This window comes from Rana temporaria, chromosome 4, assembly GCF_905171775.1.
Source record: "Rana temporaria chromosome 4, aRanTem1.1, whole genome shotgun sequence".
Taxonomy (NCBI): domain Eukaryota; kingdom Metazoa; phylum Chordata; class Amphibia; order Anura; family Ranidae; genus Rana; species Rana temporaria.
Window position 1 is genome coordinate 2575896 of NC_053492.1, and position 22279 is coordinate 2598174.

The 22279-nt window shown below is 45.3% G+C and overlaps 1 pseudogene; it reads left to right on the forward strand.

Annotated features, from left to right (window-relative positions):
• The first annotated feature begins 20839 nt into the window (after nucleotides 1-20839).
• Nucleotides 20840-21016, forward strand: LOC120938466 (annotated as a pseudogene).
• Nucleotides 21017-22279: the final 1263 nt, after the last annotated feature.

A 22279-nucleotide genomic window follows, 5' to 3' on the forward strand; every position in this document is an offset into this window, starting at 1 on the left:
TTTCCATGTAGGAGAGAAATGTCAGAATTGGCCTGGGTGCTCCAGAACGCCTGATGGCGCTCCCTGCATGTTGGGCCTCTGTATGTGGCCACGCTGTGTAAAAGTTGCACACATGGGGTATCGCCATACTCGGGAGGAATAGCAGAATGTGTTTTGGGGTGTCATTCGTGGTATGCATATGCTGTGTGTGAGAAATAACCTGTGAATATGACAGAAACAAGTTATTTTTATTTTTTTTTACAGAATTTTCGGTCGTTTTTCTTTTATAGCGCAAAAAATAAAAAACCCAGAGGTGATCTAATACCACCAAAAGAAAGCTCTATTTGTGTGAAAAAAAGGACAAAAATGTCAAATGGGTACAATGTTGTATGACGGAGTAATTGTCATTCAAATTGTGAGAGCACCGAAAGCTGAAAATTGGTCTGGTCAGGAAGGGGGTTTAAGTGCCCAGTGGTCAAGAGGTTAAAGGGCCAATTTTTTTTAGAGGTCCGGAGGTCCCCAGGGGCCCGAAGGCCCCCAGGGCCCCGGATGGCAACCCCCCCTTTTTTTTTTTTTTTTTATAAAAAAATATATTTTTTCTAATATATTTTTATTTTATTGTTTATTAAAGGCCCATTTTTTTTAGGGGTACCCCCCGTACCCCTAAAAAAAATGGCCCTTTAATAAACAATAAAATAAAAATATATTAGAAAAAATATATTTTTTTATAAAAAAATAAATAAAGAAAAGGGGATCATCCGGGGATGATCCGGGGCCCGGAGATCCCCAGGGCCCCGGATGACAACCCCCTTTTTTTATAATTGTTTTTTATATTTTTATATATATATATATATATATATATATATATATATATATATATATATATATATATATATGTGTATATATATTTATTATTATTATTATTATTATTATTATTATTATAGGGCCCAGAGGTCCCAAGGGCCCCGGATGGCTACCCCCCATTTTTTTTTACAAAAAAATGCATTTTCTTTACAAAAAAAATGCATTTTCTTTACAAAAAAAATGCATTTTCTTTACAAAAAAATGCATTTTCTTTTTATATATATTTTTATTTTTTTATTAAAGGGCTCAGAGGTCCCCATGTGGAAAACCCCCTTTTTTAATTTTTTTATAAATGTTTATTTATTTTTTTATTATTAAAGGGCCCAGAGGTCCCCAGGGCCCTGGATGGCAACCCCCTTTTTTTTATAAATATTTTTTTTTTTATTATATATATATATATTTCTTTTTTCATTAAAGGGCCCAGAGGTCCCGGATGGCAACCCCTCTTTTTTGTAATTTCTTTTTATAATTTTTTTTTTTATAATTTATATATATATATTTATTTATTTTTTATTAAAGGTCCCCAGGGCCCCTTTTTTATATATATATTTCTTTATTCCTTCTTTTTTTTGTAAAGGGCCCCCCACGCTTCTCAATTTCAGGCGGCAGCACCCCGCCCCCCCCGGTTCTCTGCTCCAGGGGGCCCATGCCTGAAGCTGTGTAAGGGGCCCCATAATTCCTGATGGCTGCCCTGAACGTGACTGAAAGACTACCGTATATAAAGAAGGAACTTAGCTCCCTCCGGTGGCTACTTGTTATATGGCCGTCTCTTGTTTGGTTTTATTGGATTACAGCAATGGATTATGGGGTTTAAAGTGCAGGGAGAAAAAAACTCCATTGCTTTGGGTATCAGACAGACTACGATGTCCAGGGCGCAACTGTGCCATCCCAAAGTGCTTTGCACCTCGCACAGCCTGCTGGGTGAAGGAATTTAAGGAGGAAGACGTCTTTGGCTCGCTCTCTTGGGCAAGTAGGAGGCCTGTCTCCAGTTGCCTGGGCTGACACACGCCTGTGTGGATCGCCCATCCTGAGAGGAGATTCCTGATGGTCTACATCCAAGGGCAACCGGTGACCTGTTGATCGGCAGTTTTCCGACTTTTTGGGAGCCTTGCCGCGTACGGGACCCCTGAAAACCAAGCACCGCCTATAGGCTTTCTAAAGCTCTGTACACACGATCGGTTTGTCTGATGAAAACAGACCGATGGGCCGTTTTCATTGGACAAACCGATCATGTGTGGACCCCATCGGTTTGTTTTCCATCTGTGAAAAAAAATAGAACATGTTTTACATTTTTCCTATGAATAAAAAACTGATAGAAAAAGACGATCGTCTGTGTGGAAGTGCATCGGTCAAAAATCCACGCATGCTCAGAATCAAGTCGACCCAAGTCAACTCATTTGTTTTTGAAAATGCAGAAAGAAAATATTTTTATTTTTTTAATTTTCAAAACTTTGTGACAAAAAGCGAAATCTGCAAAATACTCACCATACCTCTCAGCAAATAGCTTGGGGTGTCTACTTTCAAAAATGGGGTCATCTGGGGGGGTTTGTGCCATCTGGGCATTCCATGGCCTTCGAAACAGTGATAGGTAGTGAGGAGTGAAATCAAAAATTTACACCCTTAGAAGTCCTGAAGGCGGTGCTTGGTTTTCGGGGTCCCGTACGCGGCTAGGCTCCCAAAAAGTCTCACACATGTGGTATCCCCGTACTCAGGAGAAGTAACAGAATGTATTTTGGGGTGCAATTCCACATATGCCCATAGCATGTTTGTCATTTAGTGACAACTTTGTGCAACATGTCTCTCAGCAAATAGCTTGGGGTGTCTACTTTCCAAAATGGGGTCATTTGGGGGGGTTTTAAACTGTCCTGGCATTTTATGTGCAACATTTAGAAGTAGGGTTGTCCCGATACCACTTTTTTAGGACTGAGTACAAGTACCGATACTTTTTTCCAAGTACTCACCGATACCGAATACCGATACTTTTTTAAATGTGTCCCCAAATGCAGCCATGTCCCCCACAGATGCAGCCATGTCCCCCCCCCATATGCAGCCATGTCTCCCCCCATCCAGCCATGTCCCCCCATATGCAGCCATGTCCCCCCCCATGTAGCCAGCCATGTCTCCCCCCCCCCCATGTAGCCAGCCATGTCTCCCCCCCCCCCCATGTAGCCAGCCATGTCTCCCCCCCCCATGTAGCCAGCCATGTCTCCCCCCCCATGTAGCCAGCCATGTCTCCCCCCCATGTAGCCAGCCATGTCTCCCCCCCATGTAGCCAGCCATGTCTCCCCCCCCCATGTAGCCAGCCATGTATCCAGCCATGTCTCCCAGCCATGTCTCCCAGCCATGTCTCCCCCCCCCATGTATCCAGCCATGTCTCCCAGCCATGTCTCCCCCCCATGTATCCAGCCATGTCTCCCAGCCATGTCTCCCAGCCATGTCTCCCCCCCCCCCCCCCCATGTATCCAGCCATGTCTCCCAGCCATGTCTCCCCCCCATGTATCCAGCCATGTCTCCCAGCCATGTCTCCCCCCCATGTCTCGCTTACCTGCATCCCCGCTACCGCCGACTGTGTAATACGCGCCGGGAACATTACAGCTTTGAATAGCTGTAATGATTGGCGCCGCGCTGTGTATAGACACTCCCCCTCGCTCGGGATTGGACAGTTCACCCGAGCAAGGGGGAGTGTCTATGCGCGGCGCGAATCATTGCAGCTATTCAAAGCTGTAATGTTCCCGGCGCGTATTACACGGTCGGCGGCAGCGGAAATGCGGCGTAACGGCGGCGGGATGCGGTGTAACGGCGACGGGGGCGGGGGAAGTATTCTATTCCGGTATCGGGGGTATTTGCGGGAGTACGAGTGCTCCCGCAAATACTCGGAATCGGTCCCGATACCGATACTAGTATCGGTATCGGGACAACCCTATTTAGAAGCTTATGTCACACATCACCCACTCTTCTCACCACTTGAAGACAAAGCCCTTTCTGACACTTTTTGTTTACATGAAAAAAAAAAAAAAAATTAAGAAAATAATTTTAAACCCCCAAACATTAAAAAAATGTTTAAAGCAAAGGCCCTACAGATTAAAATGGTGGGTGTTGCATAAATTTCAAAAATCGCAACGCGGAAACGACGTGTATAATTAGCATTGGCTGCGCCTCCTAAAAGCAGGAGCAGCCTTACGCAGAAATCGACGAACGCAAACGACGTAAAACTCGAACGCCGGGCGCGCGTACGTTTGTGAATCGACGTGAGTATGCAATTTGCATACTCTACGCTGACCACTACGGGAACGCCACCTAGCGGCCATCGGAAGAATGCAGCCTAAGATACGACGGCATAAGAGCCTTATGCCAGTCATATCTTAGGCTACAGTTGGCGTATCGAGCTTTCTGAATACAGAAAGTCGATACGCCGGCGCTACTTAGCAATTACGCTGCGTATCTATGGATACGCAGGCGTAATTGCTACCTGAATCTACCCCAGTATTTGTGCAGCGATTTTTCAAACGCATTTTTGGGGGAAAAAATACACTTTTTAAATTTGAATGCACCAAACAAGGCATGCTTTAAAATTGCGCCCAAACGCGCAGTGGCGACAAACTACATACATTTTTAAAAGCCTTTAGAGGTTACCACATTAGATTTACAGAGGAGGTCTACTGCTGAAATGACTGCCCTCGGTCTGACCTTCGCGGTGATACCTCACAAGCATGGTGCAATTGCCGTTTACATATGACTCCAGACCGACGCTTGTGTTCGCCTTTGAGCAAGAGAAGGGGGGGACAGGGGTGCTTTTTTATTATTATTTATTTTTCTTTATTATTGCATTTTTTAATCGGATCCAGTGGATGCAAAGGAGGGGTGTCGGAATCCCTCTTGCCCCACATAGCACCCTTCAGGTACTTCACCCACCTCCCTCTCTGTCACTCTCCTCATTTGAGGCACACTGCATTCATCTTTTCTCTAAGGATAGCTGTGATCTACCGCCCCCCTAGACCGGTATCTACCGCCCCCCTAGACCGGTATCTACCGCCCCCCCTAGACCGGTATCTACCGCCCCCCTAGACCGGTATCTACCGACCCCCTAGACCGGTATCTACCTTTCTTGATGACTTCTCTGCCTGACTACCATACTTTCTCTCTTCTGAAATCCCCACAATCATTCCCTATTAATACTGAGGCCCCGTACACACCATAGAATCCATCCGCAGATAAATCCCAGCGAATGGGTTTCAGCGGATAGATCCTATGGTGTGTACACGCCAGCGGATCTGTTTCCGCGGATATTTCTCCCCTGGGATGGATTCCAGCAGATCGAATATTTGCTGACATGCAGAACATATCCATCTGCTGGAGTCCATCCCAACGGATGGATCCGCTGGTCTGTACAGACTCACCGGATCCATCCGTCTAAAGGGATCCCCCGCATGCGTCGTAATGATTTGACGCATGCATGGAATTCCTTAAATGACAGCGTCGCGCACGTCGCCGCGTCATAATCGCGGCAACGGCGCGACACGTCATGGCCAGAGGATTTCGGCGCGGATTTCAATGCGATGGTGAGTACACTCCATCGCATTAAAATCTGCTGAAATCCTTGAGAGGATTTATCCGCGGAAACGGTCCGCTGGACCGTATTCGCGGATAAATTCTATCGTGTGTATGGGGCCTAACACTCCTGCTACTTCCAAACTTCTAAGTCTAACCTCCTTTGAAATGAAGTGATGTATAGATGCTTCCACTCACTCTGAAGGCAATACCCTTGACCTTGTTTTCTCCCACCTATGCACTCCGTGAAACCTCTCCAACTATCCTTTTCCTCTCTCTGATCACTGGTATGTGTGGGGGTGGGGGCGCTAGTGAATAGTACTCAATATATATGACTATACAAATATTATATATAATAAGTAAAGTGCATAAATTCAACAACACCAATATTAATTCTATAAGAATTGCAACAATGGTATAAATACTCTGACACACGTATCTGATAAAGGGATGTTTCACAATATCCCTACTAGTATCCCATCAGAATTATACACTGTGCAATGAAAAAGTCCCATAATAGTTTGAAAATAAATTAGAATGATATTCATACATAGATAATTCTATCCAAAAAAGTTCATGTGAAATCCTGTGTAATTGAAGTCAGGTGTGTGCTCAAAAGATTAGTGTGCCGTTCCACCTTCACCAGTAGTAAATATGGACACCCAAAGTGATTGCATTTAGATCAGAGGTGGGCAAATTGCGGACCTTTTAATCCGGCCCCCGAGCGGATCGCTAGAAATCTGAATTTGAAGTCTGAATTTGCAGCCGAAAGAATTGCGGGTGTTAGCCGCACCTCTTTCCCACCCCCCCGCTGGTGCAGCCGAAGAAACCCGTGGGTGTTAGCCACGCCTCCTTTCCCGCCCCCCGCTGATTCAGCCGAAGAAGCCATTGGAGCTGGCCACGCTTCCTTTCCCGCCCCCCGCTGACGGCATTTCCAGCCGCCCGTCACCACGTGGAGTGAGTGTCCCCGAATTCAAAAAAGTCCCCCAATTCCCGCCAAGTAATGACCCGGTCCCGACTCCTCACCTCACACTGTGCACACTGCACAGGCTGCTGTAGGAGACCCGAGACGGCCGAGGACTGCAGGCAGCAAAACACTGACAGGACAGAGATTTCATCATCATGAGGTACTTGCTTGTGGGGATGCTGGCAGCAATTGATGGCACACTGGCAGCAATTGATGGCACACTGGTGGCACACTGACAGCAATTGATGGCACACTGGTGGCACACTGGCAGCAATTGATGGCACACTGGCACCAATTGATGGCACACTGGCAGCAATTGATGGCACACTGGCAGCAATTGATGGCACACTGGCAGCAATTGATGGCACACTGGTGGCACACTGGCAGCAATTGATGGCACACTGGCAGCAATTGATGGCACACTGGCAGCAATTGATGGCACACTGGTGGCACACTGGCAGCAATTGATGGCACACTGGCAGCAATTGGTGGCACACTGGCAGCAATTGATGGCACACTGGTGGCACACTGGCAGCAATTGATGGCACACTGGCAGCAATTGATGGCACACTGGCAGCAATTGATGGCACACTGGTGGCACACTGGCAGCAATTGATGGCACACTGGCAGCAATTGATGGCACAATGGCAGCAATTGATGGCACACTGGCAGCAATTGATGGCACACTGGCAGCAATTGATGGCACACTGGTGGCACACTGACAGCAATTGATGGCACTCTGGCAGCAATTGATGGCACACTGGTTTATGTATGTCTTAGTGGTTGATTAACATCACAACTTCATTGATTTGAAATTGATACCCTTATTTTTTGTATGATTTTTGCTTTTGCTCATCACTGCCACACACATGCAGCCATGCATTGCACGTGTGTGGCAGTAATGAGCAAAACTAAAAATCATACAAAAAAAAGAGCTATCAATGAAGTTGTGATGTGAATCAATCACTAAGACAATACGACATACATAAACCATAATTTATGACACGGCATACATTGTCGTTTGGCAGGACTTTATGGGGACAATGTCTGCAGTCTCTGATCCTCTATAGTATCATGTCTGCAGTCTCTGATCCTCTCTGGTATCATGTGCGCAGTCTCTGATCCTCTCTGGTATCATGTCCGCAGTCTCTGATCCTCTCTGGAAATTTTCACTAATATGAGTCACAAATAGTGAAAAATGTTCATTGTTTTGGGAAATTTTGTTTAATAAATTAATTTTTTTTTCTTGTAAGGCAACCTCACTTTTTCATTGTTTAACTATAACAAGTACCCGTACCAGTTGTCCAACAATGATATTTACTGCTTTTTATAAAGAAATACAATTGATTTTATGCAGTATTGAGTTTAGCCTTTTGGCCCGGCCCTCCAAAATATTTTTAGTTTCTCATGTGGCCCCATCGAAAAAATAATTGCCCACCCCTGATTTAGATGGTTCCTTACCAGATGGTATTGACCCTTATTTTGATATAAAAAAAGGAGTAATTTAGCGCTTTTACAGGTCAAGTTGTTCGAATGCTTCCTTGCACCTGTGTTTCTAGCAGTCAGATGGGCTCCAGTGTTATATAAAAAAGCAGAATATTGCCAACATAGTGTAAACTGTTTATTTAATAAAATGGATAATACAAAGAGCCAAATGGCTGCTTACTGTTAAGAGTGCCCCGAACCCGGCACTGAGGCTTGCTCGCATGGGTAGATAGAATCGTGGATCCTGGATGCTGTGTTTGTCTCGGGCGTGCGTTCCACCTTGCAGACACTCCGGACCAGCGGGACAGGAAGTTACGATACTGCGCACATGGATAGGTACCGCCTCGACGTACGTTTCGTTATTGAACGTCTTCAGGAAGCGTACCCAGCCACGCTTTGGTAGGTTTAATATACATCAATCAATTAATGTGGGCGGGCAAAAGGAAATGCAAGCCTCTGTTTCTGGTTGAGCGTTACTCCCAATACATAGCAACAGTAGCTATAAACATCTCTAAACCCACAAGCCTGTTCTTATTCCATATTCAATATTAAACTTCACAAATGAAACTTCTGATGGGTCTAATTTTGCACTCATTTATGTGCAGGTACATAATGGCATGATCTAAAGGGACAATGCAATCAACTTAACAGTACTTATAAATAAATCATAAATGCATTATAAATCCAATTATGGGTGTTCCAATTGAATTATAGAAGTTGTTTGACTTGGAAGTCCCCCATATATATAAAAAGTTAATATAGATAGCTAAAATAAGTAGAATTAAAATTATTATTAAAATAGAAGTACAATTATTAGAACTATAATTATGAATTATGCATTTACAAATAGGTTCAATAATGATATGATTATTAAAATTAACCCCCTCAAACAAAATGTGGAATAAATCAGTAATTAGTGAGAAAACATTTCAGGTCTAACTCTAACGTATGTTGAGGCCCTGCGGATGCATTGTCCTCAACCGGTGTATCCACATGGTTTTGTTTTGAGAAACCGCTTTGGTCATATCTGTGCCCCTCCAATGGCTAGAAACCCTGTCTATGCCATAAAATATAAGTTTACTAGGGTCCTTATCATGGCATTGCGCAAAGTGCCTGGAAACACTATGGTTGGGGAAACCTTTTAAAATGTTGGCCACATGTTCATTTATTCTGACCCTTAATTTTCTTGTGGTACGTCCCACATATTGTAAGGAACATGGACATTCCAGTACATATGTAACGTATTGTGAGTCACATGTAATCAGGGGCTTCACTGAATTTGGTTTGTGTGACATTGGATTTGAATTTACAAATTTTTCTGGACTTTCTGATGGTAATTTTGCACGATCTACACCTCGTGCAATAATGGAATCCTGACCCATCAAGCAAAGTGAGTGGTTTTTGTGGGGGGTCCGGTACATTGGGTGCAATTAAGTTCCTCAGTCCCGGTGCCCTCCTGTAAATGAATTTGGGTTTAGGAGGTAAAATGGTGGTCAAATCATGATCTTTCAAAAGAATTGGCCAATGCTTTTTAAAAAAAATTCTCAATGCTTCTATACTGTCTATGGAATCCTGAAAAAAAATGCTAGATCTCCTAAAAATGGAGGTTTCTTTTTAGAGACTAGTAGGGGTTCCCTATCCATATTGGAAACTTCTAGGACTGTTTTCTCTAGCACCTCTAGGAGGTATCCTTTTTCCTTAAATTTCTCCGTTAGGATGGTGGATTGAGATTCAAAATCAGTATGGCTATCACAGTTGAGACAAATTCGCATGTACTGACCTTTAGGGATAGCACCCAGCCATTTGGGATGATGGCAACTATTTACAGACACAAAGGCATTCCTGTCTGTGCCTTTAAAAAAGGTTTGTGTACTGATTTGCCCACCATTTTTTACCAGGTTAAGTCTAGGTAGTTGATAGAAAATAAACTAGATTCTGATGAAAACTTAAGTCCATACTGGTTGATGTTCAATCCTTTTAAGAAAGTTTCCAGAGTGGACCATGATCCCTCCCACAAGAGAATAATCTCATCGATGTACCTTTTATAATAGATCAGGGGCACGTGGTTGGCTTGGAAGATGGTTTCCCCCTCCCATTTATTGAGTACCAAGTTTGCCACACTGGGGGCATACCTAGCCCCCATCGCTACACCCCTGATCTGATTATAAAATTGTCCCTGTGCCCAGAAATAGTTATTTCCCATGGCCTGTTTGAGTCCATCTATCAGAAATTTTATTTGGACTTCTTGTAGCTTGGATTCCATCCCCAGCGCCAAAGTCACTGCCTCAATAGCATCTTCCTGTCTGATGTTAGCGTACAGGGATTCCACATCCACTGTGACCAGCCATGTCCCCTCGGTAACTACCAAGGAAGATAGGGATTTGATAAGTTCCCTGCTGTCCTTTCGATAGGACCTACCTTGTATGACTAGAGGTTGCAGGAAAATATCAAGATACTCCCCAACTCTGAAACAGAGTGAACCGATCCCACTAATGATGGGTCTGCCTGGGGGGTTTGTTTTGTCTTTGTGCACTTTTGGGACAGAACAGGGGTCCGTGGTACATTGGGGACCAGATAAAGTGCCTCCTTTTTGTCCAATATGGATTTGGCAATCCCCTCATTGGTCCATAGTTGAAGTTCCTCTTTTAATTTTACCAAAGGATCTCCACGGAGTGGTTTATATGTGGCTGTATCTCCTAGTAATCTCTGGATTTCCCCATAGTAGTATTCCTTTGTGGGCACTACCACTCCACCCCCTTTGTCTGCAGGGCGTATTATTATATTTTTATTTTCCTCCAATATATTGATTCCTTCCGTTATTGTGAAGTTGGTTTTTGTTTGTTTTACCTCTAGTTCTTTTATTTCCTCCTGGATCATGTTTTTGAACACCTCAACATGATGGTGTGTCCCTTTCTTGGGATTAAAAACTGAATTATTCTTTAAACCACTATGAACAGAACTATCACTAGCTGGGGTGGATATATTAATAGTTTGTTGAGAAAAATGTTTTTTAATATTGAGTTTCCTCACATACTTCTCCACATCTATGAAAACTTCAAACTTATTAATATTTTTGTCTGGGCAAAACTTCATTCCCTGTGATAGAACTCCCAATTCTGCTTCAGAGAAATCTACCCCTGCCAGATTGAATATTCCTTCACTTAAAGGGTCACTAAAGGAAAAAAAATGTTTTGCTGAAATGACTGTTTATTGGGTATAGAGACATAAAAGTTAACTGATTCCTTTTAAAAATGATTAAAAATTGAATTTAATCTATCATATAATGTGCCTCTAGTTTAACTTTCGGTTTTAAAGGTACATACATGAAGTTCCGGGTGAGAGGTCAGTTGGGAAGACCCACAGAACAAAAACAAACAAATCCAGGGCAGTGTTTTGTTTTTAAAATGAATCTGATTGGTTCTGAGGAGTTTTAGACACACAGTAATGACAGCTTAGACCACCGTGAGAAAGCTCCCAGTACGATGGTTATAAGGAAACAGGCAACCAGGAAGTGTGGAGATCAGAGCAGAATTACAGCTACTTCAAAGCAAAAACGAACAATGAGAACATGAAACCAGTACTGCAGTAAGTTAAAGGAAGCTATTTAGCTAAAAAAAAAATTCCTTTAGTGACCCTTTAATTGCCTCGGGGTCTTTTTCTTCCTGGTTCCCCCTCTTCTCCCTCTTTTTCTGGGTTTCCTTTCTGATGGTAAGCGGGGGTAGATGGGATTTTGTAGGGCTCTTTCCATCCCCTCCATTCTTCCCCCCTGTGGTGGGTGGCTGGATTGTTGGGCTGGCCTCCCCCTAAAATTCCCTCTAAATTGTCCCCGTGGTGGTCTGGGTACATATTGGCTGGGACCAGAATTGTAGTAATGGTAATCATAATCTCCTGGGTGATTCACTCTCTCCTCTCCCTCCAACCACCTAACAGTTACCCGTAGAAATCTATGCCATCTAAACCCTTCTCTTCTGTGCTACTGACCACCTCTATGACAAAATCGCACCCCTGTCCTGCACCGACCTATGCACTTTGGTCTACAACCATTCACTATTAGCCTCACTGGACACACTGGCCCCCCTCACTACACACAATCAGGCCCCGTCCCCTTCAACCCTGGCAAACAGATGGCACAAGAAGTCTGAAAAAACATAGCCGTGCTCTTGAGCTCCTGTGGCGTAAGACGAAGTCCCAGATAGATTTCAACCAATATAAATCTGCCCTCCAAAAATACAATTCCTGCCCCCTCACTGCCAAGCAGACCGATTTTATCTCTCTCAATAACAACTAATGACCCTGTGCCCATCAACTCTTCTCTATGCTCATCCCTCTACTTCATCCTCCACCCACCAACTCACTCACTGCCCAGTTCTCTTCACTGGTTCTCTTCAATAACAACTTATCACCCTGCCCCCGTCAACTCTTCTCTATGCTCATCCCTCTACTTCATCCTCCACCCACCAACTCACTCACTGCCCAGTACTCTTCACTGGTTCTCTTCAATAACAACTTATCACCCTGCCCCCGTCAACTCTTCTCTATGCTCATCCCTCTACTTCATCCTCCACCCACCAACTCACTCACTGCCCAGTACTCTTCACTGGTTCTCTTCAATAACAACTTATCACCCTGCCCCCGTCAACTCTTCTCTATGCTCATCCCTCTACTTCATCCTCCACCCACCAACTCACTCACTGCCCAGTACTCTTCACTGGTTCTCTTCCTACTTATCCAACTGCACCTTTAGCGTTACCTACAATTCTACTTCCTCCTCTCCTCTTCCTTCCTCCGTTGGGGTCCCCCAAGGTTCTGTTCTTGGATCTCTCCTATTCTTGTTCTACACCTCTTCCCTGGGCAGCTGAGGTAGCCTCCCATGGCTTCCAATATCATTTCTACGCTGAGGACACCCAAATGTATCCCTCTTCCCCTCAGCTCACTCTATCAGTCTCCTCACGTATCACTAAATTACCGACAGACATATCAGCCTTATGCCGCGTACATACGATCGGACATTCCGACAACAAAACCGTGGATTTTTTCTGACAAATGTTGGCTCAAACTTGTCTTGCATACGCACGGTCACACAAATGCTGTCGGAAATTGCGAACGTCAATAACGCGGTGACGTACAACACGTACGACGAGCTGAGAAAAATAAAATACCAAAAGCCAGTGCGGCTCTTCTGCTTGATTCCGAGCATGTGTGAAATTGTGTGCGTCGGAATTGTGTACACATGTTCGGAATTTCCAACAAGTTTTGTTGTCAGAAAATTTGAGAACCAGCTTTAAAATTATTGTTGTCGGAAATTCCAACAGCAAAAGTCCGATGGAGCCTACACACGGTCGGAATTTCCGACAACAAGCTCCCATTGAACATTTGTTATCGGAAATTCTGAGCGTGTGTACGCGGCATTAATGTCACACCACTTCCTCAAATCTAAATCTATCCAAAACACTAAGCTCATAATATTTCCTCCCCTACGTGCTCCTTCCCCTGACTTCCCCATCAAAAATCATTGGCTCAGATATCAACCCATCCCCACGTGCCAGGGTGCTAGGTGTAATCCTGGACTCTGAACTCTCCTTTCTGCCCCACATCCAATCACTTTCCAAAGCTTGCCCCCTCAAACTCCACAACATCTCCAAAATACTCCCCTTCCTAATCAATGACAGCCCATCATGAATGCTGCCGCCAGACTCATCCACTCCACAAACTGCTCAGTGTCTGCTACTCCTCTCTGCCAATCCCTCCACTGACTGCCACTCACCCAACTAATTAAATTCAAAATACTAACAATAACTTAAAGCGTTCCACCTAAAAATTGAACTTCCGCTTAATCCATTCCTTGCCCCCTTACATGCCACATTTGGCATGTATTTTTTTTGGGGGGGGGGATTCAGGAGGAGTGGGACTTCCTGTCCAATTTCCTCCTTCCGCCAAGGGGCTGGTAAGGCGAATAGCTTAATCGCCTTATTGCAGCCCCTCCCTGTAGGCGAGCGCCTGTCCAATCGGACGGCGCCACGCTGCTCGCACATGTGCCGTGCCGCTCGCGCAGTGGGTGCCCGGCCGTGAACCCGAAAGCTGTCACTGCTGGGTGCCCACACTAGGAATGAAGCGAGGAGCGGAGCCCCGGCCAGCGCGTCACTGGAACCGTGGAGCAGGTAAGTGTCTGTTTATTAAAAGCCAGCAGCTACACTTTTTGTAGCGGCTGACTTTTAATAAACTTAAAAAAAAGGCTGGATAACCCCTTTAAAGCCATCCACAACTCGGCCCCCAGCTACATCACTAACCTAGTCTCAAAATATCAACCTAATTGTTCTCTTCGTTCCTCCCGAGGCCTCCTGCTCTCCAGCTCCCCTGTCAACTCAAAGACATCTCCAGAGCCTCTCCAAGCCTCTGGAACTCTCTACCCCAATCTGTCTGACTATCTCCTACTCTATCCACTTTCAGACGGTCCCTGAAAACGTATCTCTTCAGAGAAGCCTATCCTGCCTTCACAAACAACTGTACATTTTCTTCATCACCCACAGTTATTACCTTTTGTATCACTTGACCCTCCATCTTAGATTGTAAGCTCTAATGAGCAGGGTCCTGTGACTTCTCCTGTATTGAATTGTATTGTAACTGTACTGTCTGCCATCTCATTGTAAAGAGCTGTTGGCGCTTTATAAATCCTGTATAATGATAAAAATATATGACTGCCTAGTCCAGCCTATCTCAGTCAGGGTTCCTCCAAAGGTTTCTAGGGGCTCCTTGTCACTTCCTTGGGCTGTATATGGAAGTGTCACCTACCAGACATTTCTGGATACTGAAGATTGTCATCATTGCACCGACACACACAATTTATTTCATTTAACATATTATTTATTATAATTTTAACAAGAGTAGAAAGTAATAAAATAGTAAAAGTAGAAATCCAATTGTTGGGAAAATTACATGTCTGGAATGCGGAGTCATCATTAATTTGTGTACAATACAATACACAACGTGATACATTATTTTAACAAAGTATTGTAGAAAAGATCACACCATAGAAAATGGGGGAAAGCATACCTCCCAACTTTTGAACTTCAGAATGAGGGACACTTATGGGAGGAAGCGACCGACGGCGCGCTACGTGCACTGCGGCACAAAGAGAGTATCACTGATGCATACAAAAACCCCAGTACAGTCATTTAAAAAAAAAATAAGAATAAAAAGCTTCCATTACAACTCACACATACACACACATACCTCACACATCTCACACACACATCACATCTCACACAAACACACACACACATCCACATCTCACACACACAAACCTCACACACACACACACATCTCACACACACACAAACCTCACACATCACATCTCAGGCCTCGTACACACGACAGAGTTTCTCGGCAGAATTCGGCGAGAAACTCGGTCAGAGCCGGATTCTGCCGAGAAACTCTGTCGTCTGTACACTTTTGGCCCGATGGAGCCGCCGAGGAACTCGTCGAGAAAATAGAGAACATGTTCTCTATTTTCTCGTTGTTCTATGGGAGAAGGCGGCCCGCCGAGCTCCTGGGCGGCTTCATCCCTGAACTCGACAAGGAACTCGATGTGTTTGGCACGTCGAGTTCCTCTGTCGTGTGTACGAGGCCTCACACACACACATCTTGCACACACACACACACACACACACAAACCTCACACACACATCTCACACAAACACACACACATATCTCACACACACACACACACACCTTTTTTTGTAAAAGTAGCACCTTTCTGTAGATGTCTTCTATCCAGTGCAGCCACAGATTTCTTCTACTTTCAGTGCACAGGGTATTTTTGGTTCCTTGACCCCTGGAGCGGGAAGGAGGTAAAGATTAGGGGGGCAGCTCACCCCCTCCTTGAACATGTTGCAGCCAGTCTTTCACCTGTCCGGACTCTAGTGCAGAGCAGAGAGGAAGGAGCCGACTTGTTACTTTCACTTTCAACTATAGAGGCTTCTGTGTTGAAAGTGTGGAGCTGCTTGTGAGTGCAGGGCTAATGGAGCCTGAAAAAACCCTGGGGGAGAGGAATAGACAGCAGATCCTGACCCTTTGCAACTCTTTTCTGGCCAGCAATGTATGAATGCCGGTGTTGTGTCACCGGCTCTTTGCTATGCACTGGTTTGACAGAGGGGTGGGTCTGGGTAGCAGTCCCGCCCCTTCCCGACATCATACTTTTCTACTGACAGGTGAAGTCTCTACCCGGGACTGCACAGTGCAGTCCAGCCGAATTGCTAGCCAATCCCTGGCTATACTAGATGTGCACACTGCTGCAGGTCCTATTGAGCTTGTAGTCAGTAGCCTTATGCGGGAAAATCACCTGTATGGCGGGATAGCGGGAAAAAGGCTTCAAAGCGCGAAAGTCCCGCCCAATCCGGGACGACTGGGAGGTACGGGAAAGGAGAAAATAAACCCGGATATGAAGGTGACACTTGTGTACGAGGAACACCTTAACAATTACCACCATTTTATTCTCCAGGGCCTCTGCTTTCAGAAAATATATGTTTGGGGGTTTTATCTAATCTTCAGGCCCAAAATCTGCATTTTACCATGTGTGCAAAAATAATGGAAAACCAGCTCTGGCAGTGAAAGGGTTAATGTGAGCTAGATGGGATCACTCTGCTGTGGTCACATTCTAATCATTAGAGCTCCCCCTAGCTGCAGCCTGGTAATAACATTGCTAGGAGGTCTATTCATTTATCTGCTCCATACTTCCCATCTTTATATAAACCTCTCCAGACATTTAGGGGTCTAGTCATAAATAATTGTACAGCAATTTTCCGGGTGAAAATACATGTACATTCCTTCTGTGTGAATGAGGGGAAAATGGAGTGTAGTTGGCTATTTGCTGGTCGAATAATTTCCACTGATTTAAAATAGAAAATAATACATTTGCCACTAGCTGGAGATAATTGCTATTATACTTAGCGCCATCTAAAGTCCAAACATAGTATTTCTCATTTTAAGTCAATGGTTAGTCTAATAGTGTTGTCTTATTGAAGTTCTATCCTTCAGTGTGTACTGTACTGATAAGTGTATGAGTATGATCTCAGGTATTAGTATGAAGACATTTCCTATGATCAACCTCTCCATCTAGTGGTCATAATCGGGTATTTTTCCTGAAATACCTCAATTAGTGCAATACTGCATTATGGTCACTAGATGGAGTCAAGGAAATCAGAGTATGAAATAAAATACGACCAATATTCATCACAGCTGGGTGAATGCCGGTCATAACCGCTCAACTATTATTTTTTTAAACAGACCTCTAAGTGTTTGTGAAATCTTACACCACAAAATGTACTCAGCCAATGAGAGGTAATGACTCCATTTCTATTTTTCTCCTGCTATCAATGGCCAACACGGTACAACACTTCATCCATGTCTTTGGTGATCTCTGATCTCCTTATGAACTGTTTCTTACATGATGAAGATCAGCCATGGAGTATATCTGAGGTGTATATCAGGGCGTGCTTCTTCCCCACATGAGAGCTGTGATGTCCAGCAACATTCATATACAAGACATTTCCCGCACTCACTAATACACCTCGAGGGTTGTGTGGGATCCCTGATGTACAGGAAGACAGGACTTCCGTGAGGAACAATTCCCTCACTCAGGACAGGAAAGTGGCTTCTCCCCCGTGTGAGATCTCTGATGTTTGTATAGACTGGACGTCTGTGTAAAACATTTCCCACACTCAGGACAGGAATACGGCTTCTCCCCCGTATGAGATCTCTGATGTCTGTAAAGATTGAATTTTACTGAAAAACATTTCCCGCACTCAGGACAGGAATAAGGCATTTCACCTGTGTGAGATCTCTGATGTGTTTTAAGATGGGAATTCCGTGAAAAACATCTCCCGCACTCAGGACAGGAATAAGACTTCTCCCCAGTGTGAGATTTCTGATGTGTGGAAAGACTGGACTTCTCTGAAAAACATTTCCCGCACTCAGGACAGGAATACGGTTTCTCCCCCGTGTGAGATCTCTGATGGTTGTAAAGATTGCACTTCACCGAAAAACATTTTCCACACTCAGGACAGGAATGTGGCTTCTCCCCCGTGTGAGATCTCTGATGTGTGAAAAGACTGGACTTCAGTGAGAAACATTTTCCGCACTCAGGACAGGAATGCGGCTTCTCCCCAGTGTGAGATCTCTGATGCATGGAAAGACTGGACTTCTCTGAAAAACATTTCCCGCACTCAGGACAGGAATACGGCTTTGCCCCTGTGTGAGATCTCTGATGTGTGTAAAGATTGCACTTCAGTGAAAAACATTTCCCGCACTCAGAACAGGAAAATGGTTTCTCCCCCGTGTGAGATCTTTTATGCCTATTAAGATTGGATTTAGAAGGGAAACACTTCCCGCACTCAGTACAGGAAAAGCTCTTATCTGTTGGAGGGATGGCACCGTCCCTCACAGTCTGAGGTTCCTCAGGATAAGAGGAATACGATGGTCCGGCACCGTCCCTCACAGTCCGAGGTTCCTCAGGATAAGAGGAATACGATGGTCTGGCACCGTCCCGCATCGTTTGAGGTTCCTCAGGATAAGAGGAATACGATGGTCCGGCACCGTCCCGCACACTCTGAGGTTCCTCAGGATAAGAGGAATACGATGGTCCGGCACCGTCCCGCACAGTCTGAGGTTCCTCAGGATAAGAGGAATACGATGGTCCGGCACCGTCCCGCACAGTCTGAGGTTCCTCAGGATAAGAAAAATACGATGGTCTGGCACCGTCCCGCACAGTCTGAGGTTCCTCAGGATAAGAGGAATACGATGGTCCGGCACCGTCCCGCACAGTCCGAGGTTCCTCAGGATAAGAGGAATACGATGGTCCATCTACACTGTGTGGTGCCGGATGGACATTTGAGGTAGCCGGGTTTTCTCCTGGACTATACTGTGTGATGTCCTCATCTTCTACTTTATAGTCTGGAGACAAAGTGAGACGATCCTCTGAGGTTTTCCTTATCTCCCGTCCATCTACTAAAATAGAAATACAAAGATTATTACTAGACATGAGCTGATTGGTTCCCCTAAACCAGGACTCCGCCCACATCAGGCAGCTTTGTCTCTGAGGATCTTACAATTCCCCCCTCAAGGTAACTAGTAAATGGGTCCTCTGATCTTCTACCAGATCATTTCTTTATTCATGGACCTTAGTCAGAGAGTGAGGAAACAACGAGAACTGTCTTTTATAGGAGTGACAGTGATGAGGGGATTATAGGACGAGTATCCCCACCCCCTCTATCACTTATTGCCATCTTCCCAACACAAGAAGTCCTGCACTTCCTTATTTAGTTCATGATTTAGTCATGAATAACAGCGGGGCTGAGCCCCACCAGAGGTCAGAGAGTGAGGATGGGGGAGAACAACCAAGATGAAGACTGGACTGATCCTGAAGACCTCCATCATTGGGTTATTGATTGCTCACTTTCTGTTTAAGGTTCCAAAGTTTGAGGATGTTATCACTTTATTATCAACATGTAAAAGTCTGTGCTCCAATCAAATCATCAGATATAAAGGGCCAGATCCACAAAGAACTTACGGCGGTGTATCTATTGATACACCGCGTAAGTTCTACGATGCGCCGTCGTATCTTTGTTTTGTATCCACAAAACAAGATACGCCTGAATGTGGGCTAGATCCGACTGACGTACGTCTTAGTATGCCGTTGGATCTTAGGTGCATATTTACGCTGGCTCTATGAGGTGTACTCAATGTTAGGTATGGACGCCGGGACAGCGTCGAATTTTCCGTTGTTTACGTAAAACGTTCGCGAATAGGGCTTTGCGTAAATTACGTTCACATCGGAAGCATTGACTATTTGCGACGTGATTTCGAGCATGCACACTGACTAAGTCAAATGACTAAGATGTGGGCGTGTTTTATCCCCCCCACGGACGGCGCATGCGCCGTTAAAAAAAAAACTTCATTTATGTGGGGTAAAGATGAATTAACATAAAACACGCCCACATCTTAGTCATTTGAATTTCGCGCCCTTACGCCGACACATTTACACTACGCCACCGTAACTTACGGTGCAAATTCTTTCTGGATAAGGAACCTCCGCTCTAAGTTACGGCGGCGTAGTGTATCTGAGATACGCTACGCCTGCCAAAAGATAGGCAGTTCTTTGTGGATCTGGCCCATAATGTCTAACTGGTAGAAAATGGGTGTAACAAAAGAGAATACATATTGGGCCAGATCCACAAAAACGGGCGTATATTTAGGCCGGCGTAGCGCATCTCATATGCGCTACGCCGCCGTAAATCAGAGTGGCTCGTAGGGTATCCACAAAGAACTTGCTCCCATATGCGGGCCGGCATAACGTAAATCTGCCGGCGTAAGCCCGCGTAATTCAAAGTAGGCTTGGAGTGGGCGTGTTGTATGTTAATCTAGTATGACCCCACGTAATTGACGCTTTTTACGAACGGCGCATGCGCCGTCCGTGGACGTATCCCAGTGCGCATGCGCTAAATCACGTCGCAAATAGTCAATGCTTTCGACGTGAACGTAACTTACGCAAAGCCCTATTCGCGAACGATTTACGGAAACGACAGAAAATGTTACGCTGTCCCGACGTCCATACTTAACATTGCGTACGCCTCATAGAGCCAGGGGTAACGTTACGCCGAAAAAAACCTTACGTAAAAAAATTGCCCGGGTGGACGTACGTTTGAGAATCGGCATATCTAGCTAATTTGCATACTCTACGCGGCAATCAACAGAAGCGCCACCTAGCGGCCACCGTAAATATGCACCTAAGATCCGACGGCGTACTAAGACGTACGTCGGTAGGATCTAGACCACATTCAGGCGTATCTTGTTTTGTGGATACAAAACAAAGATACGACGGCGCATCGTAGAATTTACGCCGTAAGTTCTTTGTGGATCTGGCCCATTATGTGTATATATAGCAGTGGGTAGAGGGGAGAGAGCAGAAGTCAGGACTATGTAATGTACAACATATTGTATAAGATAATTACCTGGCAGGGGAGACACCATGATCATGAAGGTGGTTCTCCCAGGGCGAGGCTCGGCCACTGCACTCTGGCTGTGCTGATCGTGGTGTCTTCCCTGCCGCTTCTCGGCCTTTTGGCGAAGATCAAGTGTAGTATCTGTTCTTATGAGTTGTCAGAGGAGCGCTGAAGCACCTCCTACATGGGGAGGGTGGATGCAATCGAATGACGTCATTGCACCTGGAAGGATGGTTTCAGCAGTGACTACACCATGCTGCCCGACAGATACTGAGGGCCGGCCCATGGTTGAGTCTGAGCCATCTGGAAGGGTGCTCCTGGTGGGGATGGGTGCTGCACTGGTCTGGTCTTTTTGCCGGGTTCTAGTCTGGCCTTCTGGTGTAAGTGCTATCTCTGTCAGCGATCCGGTTGGGGAGCTGGTAATGCCCTGGGGTAAGATGGGGTAGGACCATGCAAATCCGCCAGGTTGACGGAGGGTCTGGAAGGGCTAGTATTGGTGGAGGCTGCTACCTGAGAGGCAGTTCTCCCTAAGAAAACCTTGAAGGGCTCTCTAGCTGGCAGGGGTGGATGGCTGCACTGGCTGGTCGTGGGGTTGGATATGGAACGAAAAGCCTATGGTGCATGTGCCCCTGGAGTGGCAGTCCAGGGGTGTCTGAGAATCACTGTGTGTGAGGGACACTTTGATTTAAGGATACCACGATCACTGCACCAGCTACACGCTTTTTTTAGCACCTGCCTCCTGGGCCGGGCCTTTTATTCCTGGCCGGAGGGCCTGGTCATTGTTGAACACAATGACCACTTCTTTCACTCTCCTCTTCAGTATCCCTTTCCCCCACTTTATTTAATTTATTGCCTATGTTTTGTCACGTTTTTGTCTTTTTTTGTTTGTGCATGTTTTGTCTCACTGTGTGATCAGTAGGGTGCCGGTCCTCGGGCCAGCCCTGAATGTCTAGGGAGTGGGTGGACATGGCCTTCTGGCTTAGTTCGCCTGCTCTCATGGGGTCTCCCTTCGGGGGAGCCCCACCTAGTACTGGGAGGGTTCTGTTTCGGCAGTCCCTCCGAGGAAGTTGGGTCCATGTGTAACATTTCGCCGGATATTATTTGAGAGTTAGGATCTCAACTGCGGAGACTACTCAGTTTCGGACCCAGGTTTCACTCTCGTGTGCAGAGAGTTTGGAATCCTACCATCACAGTCTCAGTCAAGAAACATGGCGCATATTCCTTCATAGGCGCCAGTGAAAACTTAAACAAATAAGTATAAAGTCCAGGTAGAACTGATACTAGTTAAATGCAGAGGTAGCCGAGCATGCGTGGCATGTGAATAACCTTAACGGCAAAGTCCTCAAAGTAATAGGTAGTATATGTGCACACAATAACATTTGAGAAGGAGGTATTTAGGCATGAAAGATTTCCGTTTATACTTGGTGACTTAGAATGTAGA